Raw genomic sequence first — 7849 nt, forward strand, 5'->3', positions numbered from 1 at the left:
GGGGGGCCTGCTATCCAGTGCTGACTTTGTCATGCTTGTTATGTGGAGCACGTTCGAAAAAATGCAGCTGCACATCTGAAACTCCAATGAGTATCATCGTCATCTAAAAGAGAGTGTCGTAGCACCGTTGTGAGACCAGACACGCTTTCTGAATATCTTCTATCGCACCTTCCGCAGTTTGGACAATTTTGTTCAGCATTGAAGTCTCTCATAGGAACCGCTTTGCATTAACTGTGACTCCCATCTTACATTTTGATGTGCAAGGGCCTTCTTGCACTACACACGTATGGTCTGCAACAGGATAACTGCAGCAGGACGATTTGGAGCTTGAAACAGTTGTGATTTTGTCATTTTGGCCCTCGTGTACCCCGTCTGTGAAACGTAAACAAACAAAAAAAAATCTAACACGATATGCTTTTGTAAAGAAGGTCACTGATGGTGAGTAAAGAGAATATACAAGTTCAAGTTTATTCAACATTTTATATCATACATTATATTATTCAACATTTTATATCAAGTTTATACAACATCAAGTTTATTAAAGTTATTTCTTGCACTTATGCGTTTCAGGATACAATGAACGTGCAGGGAGGTCACAAAAGACTACATTTATTGTTTTATGACCTTGCTACAATGACAATATATATTTTAGGAATGACAATGGACAGGTACTCTCTCCGAATTTGTAACACTCAATTTTAGGTTAGAATGAGCAATGAATAGCAACTTCCCTCCTGGTATTTTCTTATATATGATGAATTTTGAATTTAATGTGATCAAATATGTGTTAATATAATAGTATATATAAGAATATAATACGTGATAAATGAATGTGATCAACAGTAGATGTAAACAACACCAGTAGCCAGAGAAGTGCATTCTCAAGAAATAATTTTCTTCTTATAGCATATATGTGCATGCCCTATTAACTGAAACAATTATCACAGTTCTCACGGTTTTAATTTCTGAGAGTGTACTGTAGAGACGGCTTAGATCTACAACAGTTAATACAAGGTATTATATACTGTGAATACGTTTAAAAATCCCATGTGACACATACTTTTTTGGAGGTGCTGTGGTAATCAAAGTTTGTGGGCATTACGCAGGTTCTGCACCCATTTCTTGAGTATGTCGAGGCAGCTGTGAAGTAACCTGCATTGATGATGATTATTCCAATTTTTATGGTGCATCGACAACAAAGGAAATAATACACCAGAACATTGGTTTGGGTGCAACCAGTTAAAAATGAATATGTTGTTTAATAAATGCATTGGACAAATGTTAAAACATCAGTTTAAAACATGGTTTACAATCCCTGTATCTTCTAAAAATTAAAAAGATTAAAAACTATTCTAAAAAGAATATGGGGAACTCGTCTAAAAAGAATTATAATCTCTAATGATTATATTGCTGGGTGAAGGAGCCTAAAGTGTAAGGTGTGTTTCTGATGTGAACATGTAAGAAAATATGCAAAACTGAGAGAGGCTAACCACAGTGCGTGCACTGAGGTTGTTCCTTCCTGTAAAGTAGAAACCAGTGGATGAGGAACGTGATACTTACCTGTACACCCAGCCGTATCACACTACACAGATTATTCACTGGGTAGCCCTCATGACGAAACCTGTATTGAGAGACCACTTTTGCCTTAAAAACTGCTTCAAATAGCACGACACGCTACAAATTATTACTATCGTAACAAGCTGACGATACAGCTCAGACAAAGGCGTTATTCAAGTCGCGCCACACCACCGTTACGTAGGATTCTTTGTCACAAATCAAACCAAGGCACAAAACAATACCAATACATGAAAAAAGGTGACAATCGTGGTCTCATTCTGACGTAATACCGAACTTGTGCGTGAAGGTAATTCAAAGAAATGAATGTGGCACTTGCTTCCACAGAGAACACCGTGTACCATGCTAGCAATGCATGCAAAAAAGCGCTCGAGTGCTCGCACATATATTGATGACAACACTACCTGTGTAGTGTAACATGTTCTTTCAAGCATATTATGCACTCAAACTGTATTTGCCGCCGGGTAAAATGCAAGTGTGCTCGATTTAAAGTCGGAAGAGCGATCAAGCAACCTGCATCCAGTGCTCGTTTTGGACAAAAAAACACTTCATAATGGTCAACTAAATATACAGAATGAACGCCTATTTATTCCTCGATAAAGAGTGACTCACCTGTATAAATTTAGGCCCTGTAACCTTGCCAGTACGGTTGGTACGACCGTAATTGCAAGAAGTTGCCATGATCGCTGCGGCGACTGTTGTGAGCACCGTAAGATGGCGGCCGGTTTCTTCACGCTCGCGCTCCCTATCCGCGATCCAGCCTTTTACAATCGAGATCAGTGGTACAACGACGGAAGCAGACGACAATTCCCGACGTGCCTTACGCTCCCTAGGTGGCGCTTATCAAATTTGCACCAACAATCCACTACTTTTGCAGATTGCGAGAGCTATCCATTTCAATCCAATCCAATCCACTTGCCACCCAAAATGGCGCTGCCCATGTTGGATAGGGGGGCAAATAGTGAGGATAGGCCAGAGCCGTATATTAAAAGGGAGTCTGGCCATTAATGGGTCATGCCTATACGCTCCGCAAGTACGTTTCTGCGCAGAAGAAGAGGGCGAGGGTGTAAAATGACGTGCGCGGCGGCGTGCCGCGCTCCCATTCGCCAAGGCCCCTGTCGCCTCCACGTGCGAACCAGAGAAAGGTAAACAGCAGGGAACCCGCCATACGTTTTGTGTGTTTTCCGCTTTGCTAAGTGATACGGTGTTAAACACCTGCTGCATTAATGACTGTACTTCGCCGCATTTGGATGTAGTGTCACTTATTTATTTCCAAAGCGCATACGGATTCGCTGACGGTGGGAGAACGCGATTAACGTTGCTGCTGCTGTCGAGTTCAAACGGCATTCTACGACCGAGGGAGTGTTTGTGTGCGTGTGTGTTGTGCAGTGATTTACATTGACTACAGAAAGTGTTCAAACACGGTGCACTCCCAAGGCTCTGCTTTCGTGATAGTGACGAAGAGCGCCGCGGCAGGTCACAGTTTAATGTGCTGTTTTGAGTGGTCTCATAGTAGTTCTAACGTCTAATAACAGTGGAACGAACCAGGAACGAGCATGATCATTGTCTGTTCGGGTGCAACTGCACAAGGCTCCAGTTGCTTCACAGTGGAGGACGGAAGTTCGTACGCGTGCCGAGGCACGGTTGTCGTCGTCCTGTCGTTCACGGTAGTTTAGACCATTGCAGTTGCCATGTGACTGAATTTTCCATGTCTACGAGGACACTCGCTGTTCGCCCTAGACAGCTGTCAACTCCGTGAGACCGTAATTTGAAGAAAATGGGGAAAATGTTTGCAGGGTGCTTGCACGAGCGAACTTAAACGAGTGTCGAATAGTTGAAACTTCAGCAAATATATTGCGTTAACCTTTCGTTTGTCTTTCGTCGATAAACCAGGATCATTCCCAACGAAAAGTGGGACCTCTAATACAGAAACCAGAGCTGTTTTGGCACTCCCAGGGGCACTCCGTGCATCGAATGTGCCTTTGTTTACCTTCTTGAAGCGCGCACATGGTTCCTTCGGCCAATCGGGAGCGTCCTAGAAACGTCACCGTGACGTCATGCGCACTAAACTCGCAGGCTTGCGGAGCGTATACCTGAAGCTCCACCCACTTTTTCAGCTTTCCGACCAATGAAGTCTTGAAATATGAGGCGCTATCAATCAGCCTATCCTCACTATTTGCCCCCTTATCCAACATGGGCAGCGCCATTTTGGGTGGCAAGTGGATTGGAGGGGATTGAAATGGATACCTCTCGCAATCTGCAAACTTGGTGGATTGTTGGTGCAAATTTGATAAGCGCCACCTAGGGAGCGTAAGGCACGTCGGGAATTGTCGTCTGCTTCCGTCGTTGTACCGCTGCCGGCAGAACCACCTGCTGGGACACATTCTGTTGTCGGTATGATTTTTAAACAAATCTACATGAATAGTTGGAATATAAGAGGCAAGAATATTTATATCCATGAAATCCAGCTGTTAAATATAACATTGTACATCACAGCGCCGTTTTTGTTATGATTTCGTTGTGATCGCCGTGTTCACTAGGCCTAACACCGGCGACAAAACGTATTATTTTCAGTTAGATATCGATGGATGAGCATAAGTCGAAACTGATTTCCATAAATTTATATTAGGATATACACTTGCAGCGTAAAATCAGGTTAGTCTGTGAAAATGTTTTGTCACGAAATCCCCGCTTCACTGTGTTTGCTTTCGTCGCCATTTTGGGTGGCAGTGTGGTGTCATGGCGACCCCCTTGGTAAAAAGGAAACCAATCAGAGGAGCAAAGCTGTGATTGACAGGTCGAGCCTCTTTTTGTGACTCCTCCCAATGGCTAGACTCCCTTTTAATATACGGCTCTGGGATAGGCTGATTGATAGCGCCCCATATTTCAAGACTTCATTGCTCGGAAAGCTGAAAAAGTGGGTGGAGCTTCAGGTATAGGCATGACCCATTAATGGCCAGACTCCCTTTTAATATACGGCTCTGGTGTTTACCAGAGCCGTAAGGACAACGGAAACGAAATTTGTCCATTGCAAAAAGGGGACCGAACAAGGTGTAAATATTATGTAAAATTATGGTGCCACTAGTATTTTGCAAGTACGCTCTGCGGATGGCCATATTTCTGACGATTACGAGAGCGCTGGGCCGCCCACTCGACACGATCGCCCATGGAGCGCGCCAAGCATTGCGGGAAAATCTGAGGAGCGCGTGACGTCAAATATCTCTCGCGCTCCATGTGCGGCTGCCCGGCACAAACAAGGCGAATTCTGAATAACGCCTGAAAATGTTTGATTCGAAGATCTCGTGGAAGTCTGAAGACAATATATCCTATGAGAGATGGGTTCGTACATGCTTCTTCGTCTCCGTTCTTTCCCCGTAGCAGGAATTAGACGTACGCCGAAACACCAAATGAAATGAAGCGAAATGAAAGTCAGGAACTCCAACAGGAGAGCCAACGTGCGTCACTTCCGTGGTCTGCTACGGCGGCGCGGCGACGCTCACCAGGGCCTCAGAGTGCTCCACGGCCGAATTTTATATCGCGATTGTGGCGGCGTTTCAACTAATATACGCAAATCTAAGTCGAATTCCGGATTGTTTTGGTACACATCGCAATATGAGGCAAATAGCTTTGCAGCCTATTTTCGTTTCCGTCGTCCTTTAAGTCTGGCCATTGGGAGGAGTCACAAAAAGATGCTCGACCTGTAAATCACAGTTTCGCTCAACTGATTGGTTTGCTTTTTATCAGGGTGGTCGCCATGACACCTCACTGCCACCCAAGCGGGGATTTCGTGACAAAAAGTTTTCGCAGAATACTCTGATTTTACACTGCAAACGTACATCCTCATAAGCGTTTCTTGGAAATCAGTTTCAACTGATGCTCACCCATCGATATCTAACCGAAAGTAATACGTTTTGTCGCCGGTGTTAGGCCTAGTGAACACGGCGGTCGCGGCGACCACAACGAAATCATGACAAAAAACGGCACTGTGCTGTACAATCTTATATTTAACTGCTGGATTCCATGGATATAATCATTCTTGTCTTTTATATTCCAACTATTCATGTAGATTTGTTTCAAAATCGTACCGACGAGAGATGTGCTCCCAGCAGGTGGTTCTGCCGGCAGCGGTACAACCACTGATCTCGATTGTAAAAGGCTGGATCGCGGATGGGGAGCGCGAGCGTGAAGAAACCGGCCGCCATCTTACTGTACCCACAACAGTCGCCGCAGCGATCATGGCAACTTCTTGTAATTACCGTCGTACCAACCGTACTGGTAAGGTTACAGGGCCTAAATTTATACAGGTGAGTCACTCTTCATCAAGGAATAAATAGGCGTCCATTCTGTATATTTAGTTGACCATTATGAAGTGTTTTTTTGCCCAAAACGAGCACTAGATGCTGGTTGCTTGATCGCTCTTCCGACGTTCAATCGAGCACACTTGCATTTTACCCGGCGGTAAATACAGTTTAAGTGCATAATATGCAGGAAAGAACATGTTACACTACACAGGTAGTGTTGTCATCAATATATGTGCAAGCACTCGAGCGCTTTTTTGCATGCATTGCTAGCATGGTACACGGTGTTCTCTGCGGAAGCAAGTGCCACATTCATTTCTTTGAATTACCTTCGCGCACAAGTTCGGTATAACGTCATAATGAGACCACGATTGTCACCTTTTTTCATGTATTGGTATTGTTTTGTGCTTTGGTTTGATTTGTGGCAAACAAACTACGTAACGGACTTCAATAACGCCTTTGTGTCTGAGCTGTATCGTCAGCTTGTTACGATAGTAATAATTTGTAGCGTGTCGTGCTATTTGTACCAGTTTTTAAGGCAAAAGTGGTCTCTCAATACAGGTTTCGTCATGAGGGCTACCCAGTGAATAATCTGTGCAGTGTGATACGGCTGGGTGTACAGGTAAGTATCACGTTCCTCATCCACTGGTTTCTACTTTACAGGAAGGAACAACCTCAGTGCACGCACTGTGGTTAGCCTCTCTCAGTTTTGCATATTTTCTTACATGTTCACCGTCAGAAACACACCTTACACTTTAGGCTCCTTCACCCAGCAATATAATAGAGATTATAATTCTTTTTAGAAGAGTTTTTAATCTTTTTAATTTTTAGAAGATACAGGGATTGTAAACCATGTTTTAAACTGATGTTTTAACATTTGTCCAATGCATTTATTAAACAACATATTCATTTTTAACTGGTTGCACCCAAACCAATGTTTTGATGTATTATTTCCTTTGTTGTCGATGCACCATAAAAATTGGAATAATCATCATCAATGCAGGTTACTTCACAGCTGCCTCGACATACTCAAGAAATGGGTGCAGAACCTGCGTAATGTCCACAAACCTTGACTACCACAGCACCTCCAGAAAGTAAAGGCGTATGTGTCACATGGGATTTTTAAAGGCATTCACAGTATATAATACCTTGTATGAACTGTTGTAGATCTAAGCAGCCTCTACAGTACACTCTCAGAAATTAAAACTTGTCATGGAACTGTAATAATTGTGTCAGTTAATAGGCATGCACATATACGCTATAAGAAGAAAATTATTTATTGAGAATGCACTTCTCTGGCTACTCATGTTGTTTACATCTACTGTTGATCACATTCATTTATCACATACAGTGAAACCTTCCTATGTTGGACACCTGCGGTGTGGCAGAAGCGTGTCCTACTTATAGAGGTGTCCGAGTTACAGAATATGAGGGAAACAAAAAATGGAAAAGATTACAGCTGTGTTGCCAGAAATGTCCCCCTTCTTCAATTTCTGGTCCTGAGTGGTACCTGGTGGCAGTGGTACCTCTACCCACTCTTCACTGATAATTATTACTGATTTTAGTAGATTCAATTCTGTTCAGATTCCACTCAATGGCATTATCTCTGGATCTTTTCGAGCAGCGATGACTTGTCTCTGAAGCGTCAGCCCACTTTTCGTTGCTTTGGTGCAGTGTGCGTTCAAAGGCTCTAGACAAACCGAAGACAAGTGCTCACACAAAGAATTACGATGTACACTGACAGCATTTGTTTTTGGACTCTGAAAAACTAAAGCAACTAAATTCTGAGACCAGTATAGGGGAAAAAAGGGGCGAAAGTCAAGGCCACTGGCTCGTTTTGGGTATTTTCGGTGCAAAGATGGGCCGGTAATTTGGCCAGGGTTTTGTCCAACTTAGCAGGGAAAACCCTGTCCTACTTACGAGATATGGAGGTGTCCGACATAGAGAATTTCGTCCCCGTGTAGTTTCAAAGGGAG

General features: G+C 43.4%; 1 long non-coding RNA gene across 1 annotated transcript; it reads right to left on the reverse strand.

Annotated features, from left to right (window-relative positions):
* Nucleotides 1-699: 699 nt before the first annotated feature.
* On the reverse strand, nucleotides 700-2325 carry LOC135387204 (uncharacterized). The gene is made up of 3 exons (XR_010420935.1): nucleotides 2188-2325; nucleotides 1561-1621; nucleotides 700-1152 (listed from the first exon to the last, which is right to left on the reverse strand). It is a non-coding gene; the product is annotated as an uncharacterized LOC135387204 (long non-coding RNA).
* Between the last annotated feature and the right edge of the window lie 5524 nt (nucleotides 2326-7849).

Source organism: Ornithodoros turicata, chromosome 3, assembly GCF_037126465.1.
Source record: "Ornithodoros turicata isolate Travis chromosome 3, ASM3712646v1, whole genome shotgun sequence".
In the NCBI taxonomy this organism is placed as follows: Eukaryota; Metazoa; Arthropoda; class Arachnida; order Ixodida; family Argasidae; genus Ornithodoros; species Ornithodoros turicata.